We start from the raw sequence: 22,863 nt of genomic DNA on the forward strand, positions 1-22,863 counted from the left end.
CCGACTGCCATGTAAAGGCAGGCAGAATGACACTTTGGGGGTCCCTATTAGGGGCCCTGTCCCACTGTGGGCCTCTGCTATGCACCTAAGGGGGCACATGTGGTGCCCCCCAAAACATGCATGCACCGTGTGCCAGGCACCACATAGTGGCTGACATCCGGTGCATGGGTATTTGAGAACTGTCCTTTTCAACTGCGGCTTGTGCTGCGGCCTTTTAAGCCGCAGCACAAGCGGCAATGGAAAAGAGCTGTTTTTCGACTGCCTGCATGGTGGTCGCATTGTAATTGGGCAGGTGGAACTGCCAACATATAGTCGTCTCGACACCTCCACGAAACGATGGTAGTCGGACGCTTGCCTGATCCCCACAGTAAGAGTCCCTAAGAGTGCAAAGTCTCTTCCATGCAAAGGTGTACAGCTCAAGTTCGGCTTTCATCCTCCATTTAAAAGGAATATCCTGGCTATTAACAAGGAGAGAAGTTGTACATCTGAAAGAAATAGTTTTGAAAGTTTTAATTCTAAAAATAAGCGTGCATTTCCATTTAATTCTCAGTAATTGTATTTCTTTTAACACAAAGCCTTCATTTTCGCTTGTTCCTATGGCCCTCAATTCAGATTCGGCCACAAGAAAGCCAGACAAATTAAATCACCCATCTCCAAACACTTAAGGGGTTTTACACAATTGCATTACAAATCAGCGAATCTTGAACCTATTTCTTTGTTTCAGCAACAAATGGGTGTTAAATGTACAGATTGATCAGGGGAACCAGTGATGTTTAACATGTACATGACATACATATATATATGTATATATACATATATATATATATGACATATATATTCGTCTATATATTCATCTACTTGAGCGTAAAACTTCTTTCATGTAAAGTAGTGCAGCAGTAGCATAGTAGATTCCAAATTAGAGTCAATGCTCCATTCCAAAGTAATCAACACGGTATCTTCCTGCTTCTTTTATGATGACCAATCGTCCAAAGGAATAAAAGAATATTTTTTATTACATCTGGAAGAAATGTATTTATCTAACGTCTATGGCACTGTCTGACAGAAAAAAGACAACAGGGAAAAGTAAGTTACACCCAGCACATTCTTATGTTATTGAATTTCCCGCAATACAAAGTCTCACGGTCATCCGGTCCTTTTACTTCTCTACACTGTAACGTCTGTCACTTGTATCCAACTTTAGCAGCTGAAAGTTAACACTTGGTCGCCCTCATCTCTTCCCTCCTTCCTGTAATCTGTGACACATTTCTAGTGGAAGGGGCTCATGTTACGTTGTGATGACTGGATGGATCAATCCAGTTATAAAAATAACAAACTACGGGGCATATTATCAACGGCCAGCGATAATTATCGTTGGCCGTGCTTAGCGATAATTTTGTTATCGCAGGCTAACTCTGGAATTTATCGCCCTGGTAGGGCGTTATTAACAACGCGTTTCTCCAGGGTGATAAAAATTCCAGAGATAGCGAGGTTCCGCCGTTTTGCATGGAACATCGCTGGTTTTCCAGCGATGTTCCCTGCAAAACGGCAATAACCTTGCTGATACGACCCACAGGGTTGTATCAGCAAAATCCACCCCAATGTTAGGGATAGGTAAGTCTGCATTTTAGCAGACGTTAGTTTTTGGAGAAAACAGCGTTTTTCTCCAAAAACTAACGTGTGCTAAAATGCAGGGGCAGCCTTGTAAATATCGCGATGTGAACATCAGCGATGTTTGCAAGGTAGTCCAGCCCAGTGATGCCCACTTTGCATCTCATCAGAGGTGCAAAGGGAGGCTTTGGGAAAAAGGATGCTAACATGCGATTATGCATGTTAGCACCCTCTTGTAAATAGGTGATAGTTTTATCTCCGCTTGTAAAAATGCCCCTGTGTTCCTAATCTCTGCAAAAAATGTAATTATCCAAGCTAAGCAGATTTACAAATCTGTACGTTTTGCTTTGTTGACTATTTTTGGTTAGATTTTTTAGAAAGATAGGAACACCCCTTTAAGGAATGGCTCTGTAGCTTGTCTTGATTGTAATGTAATGTTATTCAGTTTGTCAGTTTTGGACCTGGTGTTGATCGGAAGTACCCCTGAGCCAAACCTATGTTCTTCCCAAGTTCTCACCTTAGCTACATACTTCATAGTTTCCACAACTCATTTCACTATGATTTCCTGATCGAAAAAAATGCCGACCTACGGTCGATTTATGAAGAATAATTTGTAAAAGAAAGAAAAAAGTTTGTGTGAAATTTGACAAGTCTTCACTGTATAATGCCCAAAAGAGCTTAGAAACCCTTCTCCACTTCTGTTCTCAGTAATAACATTCAAGTGTCAAAAACTAGTGATAAGTGATACTATGTTGAAGAGTTTGTTCTATAGGCTCCCAAGCCTGGAGTCTGATGGACTTACCTCTTTCCTCATATAAATTCTGTCTAAATGTCCTATGATTTAATATTTCTTTGCTTCTCCTTATAGAAATTATTGACTTCTTCTTAAGGGAAATCACATTGTGCCAAAGGTTCCAAAGATCTTTTAGTAGTCTACTGTTAGTATTCTACCATCATTCATGCTTCTCATAATTAAAATATAAAATGCAAGAGACAATTAACCATAAACTCCTCATTTATGCTTTTAAAGCACAGCAGAATGTTGCTGGAGATTAATTGTCTCCATTCATTAAAAAAATATATGTCTTTAATTTTTCTACTCTCCCACTATTTTCAAGCTCGCCAAGATGCTGCAAGCGGCATAAATTTGGTGATCATTTATAAACATGGGTATAATTTATACCTGGAATTAAGATCTTCACTGATAGGTGACCAAAATTACAATAGGAGAAATATCCATTATTGTATGATTAAACACATTTGAAGTAAAGAAACAAATATCAGATCTGCCACTACTTTTATAATTGCTACTCATATATATATAGCACTCCAAAAAGGATGCGTTTTTTGGGGAGTTTTGTATAGTGCGAACTAGACTAGAGAAATCAGATAACAGAGATCTTTTACATGAGCACCAGTTTCGTTACAGATGGACACATTCATTTTTATTAGGCACGGGGAGATTAAGTGATTTGCCCAGAATCACAGGATGTTGAGCGTCGTTGCCAAGATTCGAACCCGGTTCCTCAGCTTTGAGGTCCACCGCTCTAGCCGTAAGGCTACATCCTCTGCCCTTGGAGCTGTTGCTCCAAGTATCCACAAACGTCTAGTAGTTCATTTTAGATGTTAAGAGCACACTAACCTCAGGAATCTGGATCACGTCACCTTTCTCTTTTTGTCTTTAGACATAGCCGAGTTAAAACCCACCTTAACTATCGTGGGGAAGAATAGAGTGTCCCCTCCAGTATCAGATGTGCCAATTGTGTTGGATCATCTGGATCAGTTCATAATATGCTCTCAGAATTATTTACCACTCAGATCTAATGAGAACAGTTATACAGCAGCCAGATTTACCAGTGAAGTTTCATATCAATTTTAAGAGACCTATGCACTAAGCATTTTGCAGTACATAAAATAGTGCTCTTTTACGTACTCTTACAAAGCTTTTTGAAAAGTAAAACCAAAACATCTAAAAGGGGAATAAAATGTGAATATTAAAAAAATATTCATATACAATTAGAAATACTAGAAAGGGCTGTGTTCTCTTTATACTTTTATTAACAGGTTAGAGGTTTCAGGACAGTACCCAAAGGCATGTTAGAGTATGTATTATGGAATTCCTAGCGTGATTTTAATCCCTGGAGTAGAGCAGGGGAAGTCATGATTGGTGACTTGTGACTCTTCTGCCACCTGCAATAATGTACAATTAAACACAAACATTCCAAGGCTCTGTGATGAATTCAAGTTTATTCATTAAATGTTGGCTGTGAAACAAAGGTCGGGGATCTAAAGAATTCCCCTTGAACAGACAACAGGATCAAAATATGGCTTTGTGTATGTTTGGACGATGCTCTTTTATTCACTTTAGGCATCCACCTTCCTTTGTTCCATGCTTCTGATAATGTGGTATTTTCTGTACTAATATTTGGTTTATTTATCCCTATCAAGGGTTGAAAACCTCCAGTCCTAGCATCACTCACAGGTTGAGGGACAAACATTTAAGGTGTGATTTTTCTTCAGAGTCTGGCTCTGAAGATTTTACAGCAATGAGAAAAGAACATGGTGTACTAAAATGACGGTGGTGTTCTTCACTTCACCTTCCTCCGTGACAGCTTGAGCATCTGCTGTCATGTCTGTATGGCGTCCTTTGGGTCTTGGGTGGTACCTTCTTAATCTTCTCATACATGAGGTCTCAAAGCACTGTTGGTGACCAAAATAACCCATAATAGTGCAGCATGCCTCATCTTCTCACAGCGGTATGCAACCGGTAACAATGAAGGATAAGTAGGAGGGGTTTTAATTCTTCATAGTCTTTCTTTTCCCTCTATCTCCCCCCCCTCCCGATCGACACCAGCATGGTGCCCTGCTGTAAGCCTTCTGTCACCCGCCCTCATTCAGTGAATGAACCATGCGGTGCCTACTTGATCTACCAGGGGCTTACAGTGCTATTGAAATTCTACTAAAATATTTTGAAAATATTAACTCATCATACCCTAGTTTAAAGTTCTTTCTGACTGAGAGATGAGAACTGAAAAAATTAAGTTAATTTCCCCTTTCTCTGTAGCATTAGATGTCCTTCTCATATCCATTTTAAAGACAAACCTCTGGTGTTAAACATCATTTCCAAGATTGAATTAAATTAGCATTTCTATGCGGCTGCCACTCCACTAGAATATAACCATTGAAGCGCCCGTAGAAATGCTTTCCTACTATGAAAATGTGCATGAAGTTCAATGTTCGCCAGCGAAAGATACAAGGTGTTTTTTGATTGGCTCGGCTTAATGTCTAAGACAAGCAGAAACTCCAAGCACTTCTTCCTGATGGCGTTAATTCTTCCCTACCACTTTTCACACTGAGAAATCATTTTACATTGCCAGCTGAGCGTAATCCCCAAATCAACATAGTAATTTATCCTGCTGACATTTAATTCCCAATATCTCCTCCTCATCCTTTGTTTCTTCATGAAGATAAGCATTTGATTATTAAGGATTTGGCTAATCGTTGCCTTGACATAAGCTGGCATCCTCCCTGAGTACTCCTTTAAGTCCCAAAAGGATCAAACCCATCACACTCTTGATCAGCTGTAGCAAGAGTGACTGAACTTGCAAGAGCTGTTAACAGATGAGCTTTGATGCAGCTTCACCGTTATCCTCTAATGTCTCCTTGATTCTGACCCTTCTTATGCCTGTGAACCTCAAAGCTCCATTAGAGCAGTGGATTTACTTTCCAGGCAGTATCCGAATTTGTATGACCATCCCATAGACCTTTAGAAACAAGTCTCTTGTTGCTCCTCTAAACGCACAAAAAATAACTCAACATTGGGTTAATACGGTCATCTTTCCTGTACATTATAGTCTCTAACCATGGTCTAATTGTACATCACCAAGAGACATTTTCACTTTACATTGCTATTTTTCGCTCTTTATTTATCCACTACAAAGCAGCTCACGAGGATTATTTGAAGAATTCAGTGCGTAATTTCTAAATATATATATATATATATATACAAAAGAACCCCTAAAACAACAAACAAAAGTAATTTTTTTTATTGGAGACTGCTGGAGACACTGCAGTATACCAAAGCTGCCTACTCTTGATTGCACCGCATCCCTCTTTCTTCCAACACCTTACATTTCCTTTCTCTTTATCTCACTCTTCCGAGCTCTTTTTCTTTCCATCTTTCTCTGTTTTCCCCGTTCTCCTGTCTTTCTCTTCCTTCAACGTTCTGCCTTTTCTTCCTTTCTCTCTCTTCCTGTGAATCAAAGTCTGACGATGAAAAATTAGACCCGGTTCCCAAAAATAAATCTGGTGAATAACATATTTATCCTTTTGCACAAATTAAACATCTACAATTATTACTGTATGGAGATGCAGCAACAGTCTATCTTTCCAGATGATGTTCACGTGAAACGGATTTTCAATTGAAGTGAACCTGATGAAGTTTTGAATGTATGGATTCCATGGCCGAAGCGTGTATGCTGCACACCTGACACGAACTGGAAATCACTCTTGCTAGTATTTGGAAAAGGAAGTATTTTACAGCATCTGCAGAATGAGCATCAAGAGAATTCAGTGCTTTAAATACTCAGACATGCCTAACGGGAGAGTAATAAAGTCACTAAAGGCGTGAGTGGCGTATTTACACTTGTTTCACCATGCAGTCCAAGAAACAATGTACCCCGTTTTGATTATAAAGACACATTTTCTCAATTTCTGTGTGATGCAAGCTCACAATTTTATAGGATCTAATCTGCGCATAAAAAACACCCTGTTGTAAAGGAGACTTAATTTTAACAAAAAAAGAAAAGGATTATTTCTAAATTTGAATTTGATTTAATGCACCTCCTCCTCTCGGTCCCCTATGTCAATAAATCGTTCTCATCAAAAATGCAAGGACACTATGAATAATAATGAAACTCTATGCATAATGCAGTCTATACCACAGAGGAAGCACATGTTGCAAAGCACACCAACCTTGTTTATGACAAATATAGTGTCTCATGAAACAGCAACAGAGCAGAACCACTTATAAAGCTAAAGACTAGTGTTTCATAACAGCAAACACAATGCGTTATACCTTTCAATATAATCCCCAGCACCAAAGCACCATACAATACAGAACCACCGGAAACCCACAGGATCTTGCTATTTCAGAGGTTTCACTTCAACAATTCAATTCCTAAAAAAACTAAGAAAATAATTGAAATACTCACATTTTAATGAGGAACAACCAGCACTTCAGCACTTTATTAATAGTACAGTCACGTATCCAGCAGTGGCGGCCGCCACTAACAAAGGGTGTTGGGAGCACAGGGGGGTGGGAGAGCGAGCGGAGGGGGTACATGGGACGGATTAATAATAATTTAAAAACCTTACCTGACGCCGCCGGCCGCCTCCCACATCGAGTCACTCCTGCTGGCCTCTTTCTGGGTCCCAGCAGCCGATGTTTGCCAATGGCATTATGGTAGCAAGACATTCTGGAAAAGGTATTTTGGAATACAGCCATGCTCTTTGAGCAATATGGCACCTCCATGAGCTTTTCAGGGCGCTGGGCACAATTGGCTGCCATGCGCCAGTGCAGTCACCCTTGTGTAATGTTGCACGGGTGCCTGCGTTACGGAGATGATTGTTTTTGTGCAGGGAGGGACACTTTCCTGCACAAAAACAATAATTGATAGCATTTTCTATTGTCCATTGGTGTTCTAATGTATACCGAGCAAGAGGGTTTCAGTTCTCCTTGGTGAAGACGATTGAGCAAGCATTGGCATAGCCAACAGTTCTCCCCTTTGGGACCTTATAAGTGTCTAGCCATGCAGCACATTATCCTGGGTGCTGTGCTGCCAGGGAAGTGCTATACAATTACTATACACTGGGTCATGCAGTCTGCCTCAGGAAACATTTATGGACACATTCCAAGGCTTTTTAACGCACAGACAGAAAGACAAGTGGTTTCACACAAGTCAACAGCAGGTATAACGTTCTGTGTGTGGCCATCTTGAAGCTGTTTCCTTTATAAATGTTAAAAATAATGGGGCATGCACTAATACTGCGTAGCAAAAAGCAACAAGAGGAACCAGACACTAAGAGTGCTTTAAACTGGAACAATGGGTGACTGAGGAGTGAAGACGTTAGACAGTGTCCAAATTAACAACGCTGTACTTTTTCCTTCCAAAGATTCCCAAAGTAGTTACTACATGGAATCTTTCTGAATATGAAAATGCATGAGTGCCACTTGCAAACAGATACCAAAAGGGAGAAAGCTTGTGTTTTTGGAAAAGGACAGCACTGACGGGCCATGCTCTATTGCACCACAACGCCAGCCAGTCCTGTTATTCAGCTTTTGTGGCCCTCAAGCTGCCTTCTCCCATACTGTATTGTCTCAACTGGCCTGCACTGTTGCCAACCATGATTCAGTCATGAAAAATTTGAGGGATGAAAATGAAGAATAAACTATACATGCACATGTCAAATAAGTATCTGCATTTGAGACAGACTGATAATGTCATTAACATACATTGCGTGGCCAATCGCAGAGTGACACACACTTCCATAGGCCAACACTGAAAAGTGGAGAATTGTGGTGAAAAGGTGCCAAGAGTGACTGTTACCCAGTGTATTACTTGAGCATTTTTTCGTGAGATTATGATGATGACGCTTAAAATGCTGGTCCTGTGACTTCCCGTCCCAGTAAAAAACATGGCGACCCCTGAAGATGCCAATAATTGTTCACTTCTGGTGTGGAGACAAAAGGAGCCTCACTTGATTGCATGTGATGTTCAAAACTAGAGACTGGGAATCATCAGTGCAACTGGATAGCTGCGTAAAAGAAGAATTCAAATTAGGATTACTGCCGAAATGCACAACAAGCATTGCTGAAGCCAAGAGGTCTGGCGTGAATGTTCTACAGGAGGCAAGCTGATTTTATGTATGGCTGTGTTTCCATGTGTTGACACATTAAAACCAGATTTATTAACTCCACCAATGCTTGCCAATATATGTAAAGTTTAAAAAAAGGAAAAAGGATGTTTTTTTATAACATTGGGATAACTTTCATATGTATTTTGTCTGATCAGAAACCACCAAGTGGTACATTGTATTGCTCGCTAATATCTCCTAAGGTCAGCCTCCAACAACCCTCTTTTACTACTCCCAGCACACGGCCTGGTGTCCACTGTCCTTTGGAACTCATTCCTGCATCCCTGTCCTTTAAGACGGATTTTTGGAAATCCAGAAAAGAGCTGAAGGCCTTTTCTCTAATGACTGATGTTTGAACTACAAACAACCTTGTCCCTGGCACTTGTTTTGTTTGTTTCAAAAGCTACTGCATCTTCCCTCCTCTTTTATAGTGCCCATTAGCAATCTTTGGGGTAATGTGGGTGCTGCACAAAAACAATACATTTCAATTTGATGGTAAAACATGATAGTAAATATCCACATACACTCATAAAATACAAGCTTAACATTCTGCTATACGAGTGATCATTTGGCATCCGCTGCACATGTCCACAAAGAGTGGACTAGAAGGTCACAATTATTGCAACACAGGAACTTGATCAGAATGGCATATGTGCAGAGTTTACATTCAGAGAAACCAATACTTTGGTTGGTACAAATCTCATATGAGGGATTTAGTAAGCCAAGAAAGTGAACCATTATTTTCATAAAGATTTTAGAGATGGATACTTTCACACTTAACAGCAGTAGCCCCTTGAATAACCATCCTTAGTGAATGCAACCACTAAAAACATCTTTCACCCTGGCATTACTACCTGATCCCCCCAAAGACAAATGGGACCTGTGATTCCCATATTCCAGTAATGAAAAGTGCCATGAACAATTTTACGATCCAAAAAGCATCACACTGGCACATTTATATCATTTGTAGCTCAGGTTTATAAGCACTGTGTGTTCAACATGCATTTATATACAATAAATGAAATGAAAATCATTTACATAGTGGTTTTCTAGAAATTCTGGTGTGAATCCACTCCTTTTGGACCTGTGTTGGACACCCATCAGCCATATGTCTAACATAATAAGAAACTTTGAAAACAGCTACAAATCAAATGTGCAATTTTACACCACTGGACTATACACCTAAAGATTTTTTGTAGACTGCATTCAAAAGAAACTTCATGTACCCTTGCACTTTAGGTAGAAGTTACATTTAGGCAAGATATTTGGTGGTCCCATGCTGTTGAGCACTTTATGTAACACCAAGAAAACTCATCAGAAATGGAACAGCAGTTATGTATTTGTAAAACATGTAGTGTGCGAGGTCCCTAAGCTAAAATAGCCGGGTCGATCCCATAGAGCTAACTATGATCAAATTGTGTTCTATCCTCTGGAACCTTCAAATAGACTATGAAGACAACAGTAATCACTAAATCCAGAGATACCAATTTGTAATCCGTCAAAACAAAGGAACACAGCTCACCAATAGCAAAAACTTACAAAAAACCAGCACAACAATGTTACCTTGACCTTGCACTTTTATGGGATGCGAAAGTACTGTTTCTAATCCTACGCTTTGTACTTTTTGATGCGAGAGAGGGAACATGGAAATGTAAGAGGGTGAAAACAGACTGTTGCTTTTGTTCCTAATGCAGACAGGCATTGCAAACATTCTCTGCATTTGACTGGCGTGAAAGAATTCATGTTTGTCATGACAGAAGAAAAATAACAAGGAAAAGCAGGTAACAAACCTCCCATATCCATATCCAATTGCAAATGCATGGAAAAGTCCCAATGGAGTCCAAATGGAGTATTGTGGTACTGGATGACATTCACATTTCAAAGCAATTACTCTTGACTGAGGCAGGGCGCAATCCACATGGAGGAGCACCGCTCCGGAATGAATTCGGAGCTCTCAGGCCGACTACTGTGCTGAGGGGGCCCCCTGAAGCTTGGGGGCCCCCGCACCGCGGGGGATGCGGGGGCTTGTGTTACACCCCTGCACAGAACCTTAATTCCTAAGCCGTAAGAAATAGTAGGGGAAGCCGAACAATATGATCAGTAGAGTAGTTTAACCGTGTCCTGACTCAGCCTCATGCTCTTTGCACAAGCCACAGCACCACTTGCACCAGTGTGCGGCATCCAGTTGCCAGGGAAATACATACTCTTAGGAGGAAGGCGGTCCATGCGGGACTCACCAAGCATGTACAGTTGAAGGAACTTCATAGCCAACAGAAGGTGCAGTAGGAAAGGGCCGGACACTTTGCCTGAAATGCAGCTATACACATGGAAATACAGTAGAACAGCGGGCAGCCATAGTGAAGGGTGTTAGTTCAAATTGTATTCAGATGAATGTTTCCAAATACAGTTTGCATGCATACACTATTTTTCATTGTTAATTGAGCAATATTTTACTTAGAGAGGATGTGGCGTATATGTAGAGCTGCTGATGATGGAGTTGGGGAACCAGGTTTGAGCCTTGGCTTCAACATCACGTAATCTCCCTGCGTGTACAAAAACAAGTAGGCACATGCAGAAAATAAGATGTGCAACATCATGAAGTTGCCACCATACTTGGCAAGAGGGAGTGGGAGGTTCTGCAATGCCTTGTGCACTTGCAAACCACATGGAAGCAGGTGGGAGAGACACATGCTGCTTTAAAATGCAAGCAGCTAAAGGGGAGAAGCTGAATACAGGTAAACAGTAACAAGAGCAAGATATAAAGAAAACAAATTGACCAAAAAATTAACAGATAAACAACCAAAGCATGAAGATACAGTTTTTGGTCCCTGCTCTGTGGGAGGAAACAAAAGACAACAAGGAGTGAATCAGGAGAAAGATTACCCAATAGCAAGCAAGCCATTTTTTAGGATAACCCAAGTGATGAATAAAGATCCAATGGTGTAAGCCCACAGAGTGAATACAGCAGATAAAGCGCACACTCTGCCTAGTCTCGACCAAAAAATGGATTGTCCAGCTAATGCAACAATAGATTCTGTAGCCTTGTGGGGGGGAGGGATGGGAGCATTTTTTGGTGTACAACACTTTAGTTTTCATGCTTCCACTATAAACCTCTGAGGTGCCAAGGGCCTCATTCACATTAAAAAATGACGCAGCGCAGCACTGCAAGCCATTTTGCTGTGCCGAGCTGTGTCATCTTAAAAGCATTAACAACAATATGGCACCTCCATGTGCTTTCCCCTGCTCTGGCGCATAATTGGCCGCAATGCGCCAGTGCAGTCACCCTTGTGTGAGGTTGCAAGGGTGCCTGTGTTCGAGAGATGATTGTTTTTGTGCAGGGAGGGACACTTTCCTGGACAAAAACAATAATTGATAGCATTTTCCCCTTTCTATGCATGCTGCAGAATGCAGCATGTAAAGCAAGAGAATAAAACGAGTATTTCTCCACGTTGCACCACTCCTACGCCTACACGGGGGAGGAATAGGATTCTGACGCATTCCCAGTTTTACAAAACTTTGTAAATCTGGTAATGTCAGGATTCATGGATGCCGCATGGGAACATCCACAGCCACATCTATGGAATGCCCTTTCACGCAGAGTAATGGGTGCAAGGGGCCATATTTACAAGACCATGAATAGTCATGCAGGGTGACGTTACGTAGCCTTTCAAATATGTGCAAGCACATGGCACCGCCGATTCATCAAAAAAAGAGACACACCGACGTCGCAATGGCCTTGTAAATGAATCCCTAACTGTATAGCATTGCAAAGGTTGTGCAAGTAACACTTTTCTGTTTCTTGCTTAATTTCCTTCACTTTCCAAATGAATAGCTACAATTGGCACTGCAGCAACTGCTCAGAAATAGCTGATACTTGTATATTCGGTCTATCAATGGGGATACCCAAGAACTGAAAAACAACAGAACTAGTGGAGAAAATATTTTTACCTAGCTTGTTGTTTTATATGATACTGGGGAGGAGTCTGTTTACTAAGATTTATTGCCATGTTGTCATCACAAAAGTGACGCAAGACAACGTTAAATCTTTTTTCAGCTCTTTGCTTTCTAGCGTATAACCTGTTTTATGCAGAAAAATTGCTTAAAAGTAACGCAAAGCAGTACATAGCGCTGCTTTGCATTACTTATCGCCAAGGGGTTGTACCATGTGTGGTGCATGGGCATTACCATGCAAACACCCACGGATTCTGACGCTAAGCCCTATTTACTTAAAAAGGTGGACAGGGTTTAGCGTCAGAAAAAAGCACCCATTTCAAATAGATACTATGAAGGAGAAATGCTTTCATTTCTGCTTTCTTTTCCGATTTTGTATGTGTGCTAAACTCTGCAGCACACTTAAAAAGTAGGAAAATGTTTCAAGTTGGTGTAAGCATGGTATTTTGTAGTGGAAGAGTTCCCTTCCAGTGCAAAACCTATGCTAGACTTACAGAGACTCCCTTGCACTATCGTGTAAAGGTGTGTCCGTGGTGCACGGAAGCATATTTCTGCGCCGGCGCTAGGTCTAAGGGATGAGAGTGCTATATTTCTGTAAATATGTCAATCTCCTTCTCAAGCAGTGCAGCATTTGCAGCTGCTGCACTGCACTCCATGAGAATCTAGTAAATCTGCCCCTAAATATGTTGCCGTCCAGCACTTTGAATGACATAGGATTATGGGCTAGATGTACAAAGCATTTTTGTTGTATGCAAATCGGGCCATTTGCAACATCAAAAATACTTTTTGTAATGTACAAACACCAAAAGCTGCTTCAGTAACTTGTTATCAAATAACATTTTGGGTTTGTGAACAAAAAACAAATCACTATTTAGAAGTGTCCATTTCAAATAGGGAATCTGAATGGTATGTAGTAATGCTTTGCGACCAAAATGAGGTCAAAAACATTTGCACTTTACCACAAATTAAAAGTTGGTAGTACTGTCCCCTTTTTAGCCTTTTGGCCCATTCTCACAAAGTACAAAGATACCCTAACATTTCCAGTCAACATCATAACAACGAGTTCTATCCTAATTGTCTCTATAAATGTCAATAGCTTTACTAATTACATTAAAAGGAAGAAAATGATTTCCTAATTTGCCTCCAGTTATACAGGTATTGTCCTCATTCAGGAGACACATCTATCTGGTATGGAATCAGAAAAATTCAAATGAGATCAGGTAGGCCAGATTCATTACAGCTGCAAAACCCCTTTCTCAAAATGTCATGAGGTCTTATATCCCGTTGTATGACTAGAAAAAGCAGTGTAGCCATTCTAATATGGAAAGCACGGTAGTGTCAAACACTACAGTCATGGTCAGATGAGGATGGTCGTTTGTTTTTGCCAAGCTTAAAGTTGTGATATTATATTAGGAGTAGGTGCCATTTATGTCCTGTTGGGACCAAAGTCCCTTTGTTCTCCAGCTAAACAGAATTCTAACAGAAACAGGAATTTTCAAAATTGTTCTGGGGGCCGATTGTACTCTCGTCATGCATGTAATCTTAGACAAGACAAGCCCCCTAGATACGAAACACGGCAGTGATAGAACGATACTGGGAGACTTCTGAGAAGATCATAGTTTGATTGACATCTGGCATTTACTACATTCATCAGATAAGGGGTTTACATATCACTCTGCAGTACATGATAACCATTCTAGAATAGACTATTTCCCCATTTCACATTCTATTCTACCACAAGTACTAGATTGTGACACTTTAGAAATTGCACTCTCAGATCATGCTCCTATTAGTCTCCAGCTTGATTGAGGTCTGAAATGCCCTTGTAGGAAACCATGGCGTTGAACATATCTTGATATAAACTACCAGCAGAAACGACACAAGTGCAATCGTATTTGGCTACTTTTATGAAAGACAACAAAAGATCAGTTTCTTCTCCACAAATTTTATGGACAGCTGCAAAAGCCACCATTAGGGGGCAAATTATGAGAGATTCTGCCATGGCCCATAAACGTAGAACAGAACAACAGACTATTTTCAAAACTTATATCAAAACGCTGACACATGCTCTTTTTACCAATCCAACTGAAACTTCCAGATGTAGATTGGAAAAGGCTAAGATGGAACTGAATACACTATATACTTCAAAAGCAGGATATATTCCATTTGGACTTAAGACTCGCAATTACAAACAAAGAAAAAAAGCTGGCCATTTACTAATAGCACGTTTAAAACAGAGAGAAGCTATGACAACTATTCTAGCTATCTATAATTCTGAAGATAAGCTAATAACTGAGACTCAGGCAATTGCTAATACATTTTCAGATTACTATCAATCAATCAATCAATCAATCAATCAAGGCATTTGTAGAGCGCACTACATACCCGTGAGGGTCTCAAGGCACTAGGGGGGGGACGCTGCTACTGTTCGAAAAGCCAGGTCTTGAGGAGTCTCCTGAAGGTTAGGAGGTCTTCGGTCTGCAGCAGGTGGATGGGGAGGGTGTTCCATGTCTTGATGGCGAGGTGGGAGAATGATCTGCCGCTGGTGGTCACTCTTCGGATGCGGGAGACGGTGGCGAGGGCGCGGTCTGCAGAGCGGAGCTGGCAGGTGGGGGTGTAGAAGCTGAGTCGGCTGTTGAGGTACGCTGGTCCGGTGCCGTGGAGTGTCTTGTGTGCGTCGGCGATGAGCTTGAAGGTTATCCTCTTGTTGATGGGGAGCCAGTGCAGGTCTCTCAGGTGGGGTGTGATGTCAGAGTATGAAAAATTGTCCCATCTTAACCTGTTCATTTGGAGTAGAGTAAAGGCAGTGAAAATGTTTATAGTGCCTTGTTTTACTTATGTGTTAGGTATTTTGTCTTTGGCAGTTAAAATATCAATACTGCAATGAGTTGACAAAGGTATTCAAACCTTTATTTGGAGCTCTCTGAGACCTAGACTTAAAATCTCCAAATTGAGTCCTCGCAAGCAATATGGTGGCCTTAGTTTACCATGCATTGAGCATTACTATACAGCACTCCATTTATCTCAATTGATTTATCTTTCGCCCGACTGGATGATCCCCCACTATGGGTTCTTATTGAAGGACAATCTGTGCAGGCAACTTCAAGTTTACGAATGTTTTATACTCATAAATCGCCTGCTTTACAAACTTACAATGCTATCATTCAATCGATGCGTACTATTTGGCCACACACCAAAAACTCCTTAAGAGTAACCCTGAGTCTACATAAAAAGGCTCCTAAATGGCATAATGCTAATATTAGGATAGGTAAACAGTCTATTTCCTGAGATATATGGGAAAGAGCAGGTATTCTAATGTTGGATCACTTACTCACTTTAGAAGGTGAGCTTAAAACCTTTAAAATTCTTCAGATAGAATTTCAACTCCCTAACTCCCAAATGGCAAAAAACTTACAACTGTAACACGCTGTATTTAGTAAACTAGGGCCATATCTGTGGCTACTTAAGGATTCCCCAGTGTTAGAATACTTACAAATTTGAGGGATTTCAAACAAGCGGTCTCTGGTTTTTATAATCTCATAGTGCATAAACTGTACTCATGCCCATTACTAGCACAACTCCACATCAAATGGCAAGGGGTACTTACTATAGCTTATTTCAATGAGTAGTGGGTGGATCTTATTATAAAAATGGATGAGGAATCAGAGAGTCCAGCATGTAATTTACTGTTTTCAAAATTCTTCATAACTGGTACTGGTCACCACAAAATAAATCAAGACAGAAGGTTTACTACACGATTCTGTCTGAGGAAGATGCCCACAGGAGGACTTCGATATACTATACATTTTATTCCGATATCCAGTTTTTAAGGAATACTGGTCTTCCATAACTACCTTTCTACACAGAGCTGTACATGTGTCCTTTCCTTTGGTGCAAAAATTAGTTAGATTACATGTTGTGACTAATCTCCAAAATCTAACAAACCATACGAGACAATTGATAGCTATTGCACTTGTAACAAAGATGTGTATATTATGAAATTGGAGAACACAACGTACTACACATGATGTGAAGCTTATTGAAATTTGTTAAATAGCATCATATGCAAAATTACCCTGTCCTGGTCCCAGCGCAATATTTCAAACAGATCGAAGATCTCCAGCGACAACTACTTTGGGACGGAAGACCGAGAATAGCGCTTCCCAAACTTACCCTCAACTGGTACGACGGCGGCATCAGTCTCCCGGACATTAAAAAATACTATTGGGTGGCCCACCTTGCTGCCGTCAACCAGGGTACGTACCGTGCTCCAGGTGACCCAGGATATGCCATGGACAGATGGCTGCTGCCGGGCGGGACGTACAATAGAGCCCTTTATGCTAATCCCAGGAAGCTTCTCCTTACTGGGCCCACTTCCCACTCGGTCCAAGTGTGGCACGCATTCAATAAGAGCCTGGGTTGGGATCGGAGACTTACCCTAGCAACTCCCTTGTGGGACTCGGAGCTACTTTGCAGTTTACACGGCTCTAAGGGATTTGATAAATGGGACCTCATAGGTATTTCCCGGGTGGGCGACCTATGGGTAAAGGGTAGAATGCTCAGTTTCAGCCAGTTGAAACAGCAATATGAACTCGCAGATTCTGAATATTTCCACTACTAACAAATCCGACATGCGCTAACCACGGCAATCACTGGGGACTACCCCCTCCCTGACTCCTCCCCCTTCGAAGATAGGCTATTGGATGGGCTGCTACCACAGAAGGCAATTTCATTGACCTACAAAAACTGGTAAACAACATGTCGGATCCCCTGGTCAGGCTGCGGGGGTTGTGGGAGGCGGATGGTCTTCTGTTAGATGATGAGGAATTGAGGGAAGCAGTGGCCTCCCCCAGGGAGGTTGCGATCTCTGAGCGACTCCGTTTGGTACAATTGAAAATCCTACACAGGATCTACATTACGGGACCACAGATGGTCCGCATGGGGCGGGACGACTGCACACACTGCAGGCGAGGCTGTGGACAAGTGGCCACTCTTATGCACATTCTTTAGGAGTGTGAGAAAATTCAAAGGTATTGGAGGGGGATACATGGGATCATGAGTGAAGTTCTGCACAAATCTGTCGAACCTGAGGCCAAGCGATGTCTCCTTAATGTGTGGAAACCCACTGATTTGGGAGGGGCGGAGACATTGTGGGTCACACTGAGAGCTGCGGTTGCCAAAAGAGATATTGCTCAGCTATGGGGAGGACTGGCAACCCCTACTGTCACAACATGGAAGTGAAACGTAGACTGGTGCATGTTTCGTGAGAAAACGGTCTATGTCGCAAGAGGGTGCCCCCAGAAATGGTCCCGAGTCTGGGCCAAATGGAACGCCTATAGAGGAGATATTTGTGTTGCACCAGCTGCTCCCATCGACAATGTAACCCTGTCACCTTGAATATCTGATCCACCACAAAATTGTTTACTGTATCTGCTCTATGCTCCTTGTGAAATATTGTACACGATCATGCCATATCTCAATTACTGGTGATTTGCCGACTGTTTGTTTGTTTATTATAATCAATAAAAAGATATTTTTAAAAAAAATGTATTGCATCATATGAAAAACTGATTTACAGACTGCATGATAAAGTTGGAATTTTCCTCCAAATTTAGAAACCCTTTCTAACTAACACATCGTTCTATTTCTGGTATTACGTAAGATCTTTCCTCCAAATTAGGGACTACAATAAGGAGCCCCTTCCTTTTTCATCTTATTCTCTCCATATTAATTCATTATCATCATTATTCATATTCATGCTATAATTATTAGGACTTTTGATACTTTAGCCATTAACACTGTTAATTGAATTAGGACTTACTGATCATCTATTAGACATTGTTGAATTAGCAGGAATATCTCCATTTGAAATGTTATACTTGGGGATTTGTATTATATTAGCTCTACTATATTCTAATTACCTATAATATATGACATAATACCTATTGTATAATATCTACATCATCCCCTCCCTTGTCTACTTTCCGTATTTCCTTCTTTCCAGGTCTTCTTTTCAGGTCTTTCTTCTAAGATCTAATTCACAGATACGGATGCATTATGAATATCTCATATATTGTGTCTATTGATATCGTTATTATGCTTTTCGTTGTTAGAAATCTGAGAAGTTAACAATTCATAGTATTTATTAGAAATGGGTTCTCTAGTTGGCAGTCGTTTGCACCATGTCAAAGTAGGTACCCACACTCTAGTCAGGGTAAGGGAGTCACACAGTTAAGATAACCCCTGCTCACCCCCTCGGTAGCTTGGCACGAGCAGTCAGGCTTATCTAAGAGGCAATGTGTAAAGTATTTGTACAAACACACACACACACACAATGTAACATAGTGAAAACACTACAAAAGCAGTCGACAACAGTTTAGAAAAATAGGCAGGAAAGAGCAAAGCTAGCGGTATCCCTCTAGGACAGCACCGGATTATCGATTAACCCATTATATTGATTGGTGATAATTTAAGTACGTGTGCACTCTTGAATAGCACCCGCCAGCACAGTACTTCCCCAGGTTCTGGGGCAAAATGAGAACAAACAGCAAAAGGTGCACCACTTCCACAAATGTAAATTATGTTAAACTAGTCCATGTACTTGATGCGTTTTCTTTTTCAAAAAATTCTTCTTAATTGTTCATTTGTTATAATGACATTAAGAACAGCCAAAGCAGCCGACGCGTTTCGTCCAACTTGGGACTTCTTCAGGGCGTAAATAGTAATATACCGGTGTGTATTTATATTCGGGGCAATTTCTAGAACATCATTCAACGTCAATTCACAAGGTAAAGAAATATCAGTTAGAGTGCGAGTGTATGTCAAATAAATGACATCAAGTGGTCCCGTTCTTTCAGTATAGTACAAATTCAGACTTCGTCCAATGATACGGACAAAAGCCAAAGTCTTCAAGTTGCCCGATTCCGCATATTCAGTATCCGAAATAGACCCTAATTCGTCAGAGGTCTCTGACGAATTAGGGTTTTTTGTTTTTTGTCATTTGTTTTAGCACAAAGTAGCTTACATGCGTCAAAAATCAAAGACACAGCAAGACGCAGCGGACATAAGGTATTGGAAAGCAAAGCAATGCGTTGGTTTCTTACTATGCAGGAGAGGTGTTGTGTTGGTTCCTTACTGGTAGGGGAGGTGATGCATCGGTTCCTTACTGGCAAGGGAGGTGATGCGTCGGTTTCTGGACACATGGCCTCAGTTCCTCATTATGGGGTGGTGTCGATGAATAATCAACACCCAGGGATGATGCATCAAAAATCCAGACACACATCGTTGCTGCGATAGCGGCTAGCAGGCTCTGCGGCTCACGAAGCAGGCGCAGCTTCAGAGTCAGGGAAAGTGTTACGGACGTCGCGACATGGGTCTCAAAACTCATGCTGCGGTGAGTCTTCTGGCGTTCTACGATGGTGACTTGGGGCCTGCGGTAAAAGCCGCGGTCGGCGCATCAAGCGTGAACCACGCTTCAGGGCCGGCAGCGGCGATGCTTTGATCTTTTGCAGCGATGCATCAATAAAAAAGACGCTGGGAGTCGATGCATGTATTTACTCCATAGCATAACCAGGTTGTACTTAAAAGGGCCCAGGAATTGGATGCGACACCGCTTTGCTAGTCAGGACTCTTAGCAGAAGAGCCCAAGTCCTGGCAGGTGAAGTCTTTGATTAACCTGAGACTTCTTAACAGGAGGCAAGCTCAACTCAATCCCTTGGAGACCCTTGGAAGCGGGATACAGAAAGCAAAGTCTAGTTCTTTCACTCCCAGGACAGAAGCAGCAAGATGCAGCCCAGCAAAACAAAGCAACAGGCAGAGTGGCTGTCTCTCCTACAGCATCCAGCTCTTCTTTCTGGCAGAATGTCTGCAGTTCAGAAGTGCTCTGAGTTTAAGGTGTCAGAGGCCCGGTTCTTAACCCCCTTTCTGCCTTTTGAAGTAAGCAAAAATCAAAGGAAAGTCTTTGTAGTATACAAGACCCTGTCTTTCCCTGACCAGGATCCAGACACATCCAGACACACTACAGGGGGTGGAGACAACTCTGTGTGAGGACACGCACAGCCCTGTTCAGGTGCCAGTGAAACTCCTCCCATCACACTAGCTCAGGAAGGTCCATCAGCCTGGTGGTGGACCATCAGGATATGCAAGTCACACAACACAGCTCCCTTTGTGTGACTGTCTGAAGTGAATGTTCATGAGACCAATTGTCGGCCAACCCAGACATTTATTCTGCAGACAGGCAGAGGTACAGAATGGTTAAGCAAGAAAATGCCCATTTTGTAAATGTGGCATTTTCAAACTTACAATTCAAAAACCAACTTCATCAAAAGATGTCATTTTGGAATTATGACTACAGAGACCCCACCCTCCAAATCTCCATCTGCTCCCAATGGGAAATTACACTTAAAAGATATTTCAAGGCAATCCCCATGTTACCGTATGGGAGAGATAGGTCGTGCAATAGTGAACAATACAATTAGCATGATTTCACTATTACGACATGTAAAACGCACCAGTACATGTCCTACCTTTTAGATACACTGCACACTGCCCATGCGATTGCCTTGGGCTTACTTTACGGTGACTTACATGTAGTAAAAGTGGGTGCACTTGCCAGGCCCAAATGGCAGTTTCAAACTGCCCACATAGACACTGCTGTGGCAGGCCTGAGACATGTTTGCAGGGCTACCTTTGTAGGTGGCACAATCAATGCTGCAAGCCCACTAGTAGCATTTGATTTACATGCCATGGGAAAATCTGGTGCACTTTACTAGGGACTTATTAGTAAATGAAATATGCCAATCATAGATAAACCAATCACTAATACAATTTAGACAGGGAACACTTGCACTTTAGCACTGATTAGCAGTGGTAAAGTGCCCAGATCCTAAAACCAAGAAAAAAAATGCAGCACACAGTCAAAAAGCAGGAGGTAAGAGGCAAAAATACAGGAGAAACCACACCAAAAGATGCAAGGTCTAACAGTGTTTTACTGTGTAGCCATAATTTGATTTATTGATTGTCTTTTTTTGATGAATTGTTTATATATTGACATGTACTTCTCATTCAAAAAAAAAATTTGAATGGGCTACCACCAACCTTTTTATGTTGGTTGTAAAAAACAAAAAAAGGTTGGTGGTAGCCCACTCATAAATGGGACGGAGTTCCCTTGGGATACATTCCTCTTTGAGAATGTTTGAAAAAATACACTGCCTGCTCTTAGAAAAAAATAAACATCTAATTTTTCTTGTGAAATGCATCTTGTTTTCCTTTAAGGAAAACGACTGCGTTTGACAAAAAAGATTGCTTTATTTAAAAGCAACCACAGGCTTGGTGGTCTGCAACTCTGGCAGGCCACCATCCCATATTCCCCATTATTTCCCTCTCTCTTAAATTACCATGACTCCCGGCAATGGTAAACTCGGAGAAGAGAAATAATGTGGATTTTAACAGGACGCTCATAAGGAGGGCCATAGTCTTGTGAATAAATCACCAGATCCACTTGAAATATTTTCAAATTTACTTCATAAGCAATTTTCTTCTGACCAGTATCACTTCTCATGCTTTTTAACAGCATAATTCATTTATATACTATAGCCTCTTCACAGCAAACCCATTGTACCTATGTTCTATCATGCAAGTAAAATTTCACAGTATACAAAGTTATCATGAATATTTTTTTCACTTGTCTTCTAGTCGCTAATGTTGTCAACAGTGACAATGACTCACAGGACCATAGAACCTAACGTTTCTATACATGGAATCTCTAGCGACAATAAAGCTTTTATCAGTCTATCCTTCCAGCTGTCAATCACCACTGTTTCTATATGTGTGCTTGTATGTGTGTAGTCTGGCGGTAATTGAGTCTGCTTGTTTCTCTTTCTGTGCATGCACCATATTTGTGTTGGCTATTTGTACAAGGGTACATACATGTTGTTTGTTTTGTGTGGGTGAATGGGTTTCTCAGTATATATTGGTACTGGTAGCTACCTGTACACAACTATCTGATTGTCTGGTGGATGTGTGCATGAAAGTCTGCATCTCTGGCGATGTGTGCATAGGTGCTTAAAGGTCTAGTGGTGTGTGTGCTTGAAAGGCTGTTGGTGTTTTGGCCTGTCTGCAAATGTGCACGAATATTGCATGCCTACGCGTGCATGCGCAATATGAAAGTTAGACCTATTGGCTTTATCAACACTTTATTATTTACAGCTCTTCTACAGTGACTGAACCTGAAAGTAACTGTATACTGGCTCACTACTGAAAGTATTTTTATCTATGGAAACTTTTTAACCTAGGTTGAGTGAGGTATGGGAAAAGCCTCACACAGAACCAACAAGGTCATCAAAAGAATTCTTCTGTATGGTTGACTTTTGTATCTGCATATGCAATTGC

At 41.2% G+C, this 22,863-nt stretch overlaps 1 protein-coding gene across 1 annotated transcript in view; it reads left to right on the plus strand.

The window, feature by feature from the left end:
* The window catches only part of CAVIN4 (caveolae associated protein 4), an 82,167-nt gene that overhangs the window by 54,113 nt on the left and 5,191 nt on the right, over positions 1–22,863 (plus strand). The gene's annotated exons all lie outside the window — the stretch shown is intronic.

The sequence above is a fragment of the Triturus cristatus genome, chromosome 5_2 (assembly GCF_964204655.1).
Source record: "Triturus cristatus chromosome 5_2, aTriCri1.1, whole genome shotgun sequence".
Taxonomy (NCBI): domain Eukaryota; kingdom Metazoa; phylum Chordata; class Amphibia; order Caudata; family Salamandridae; genus Triturus; species Triturus cristatus.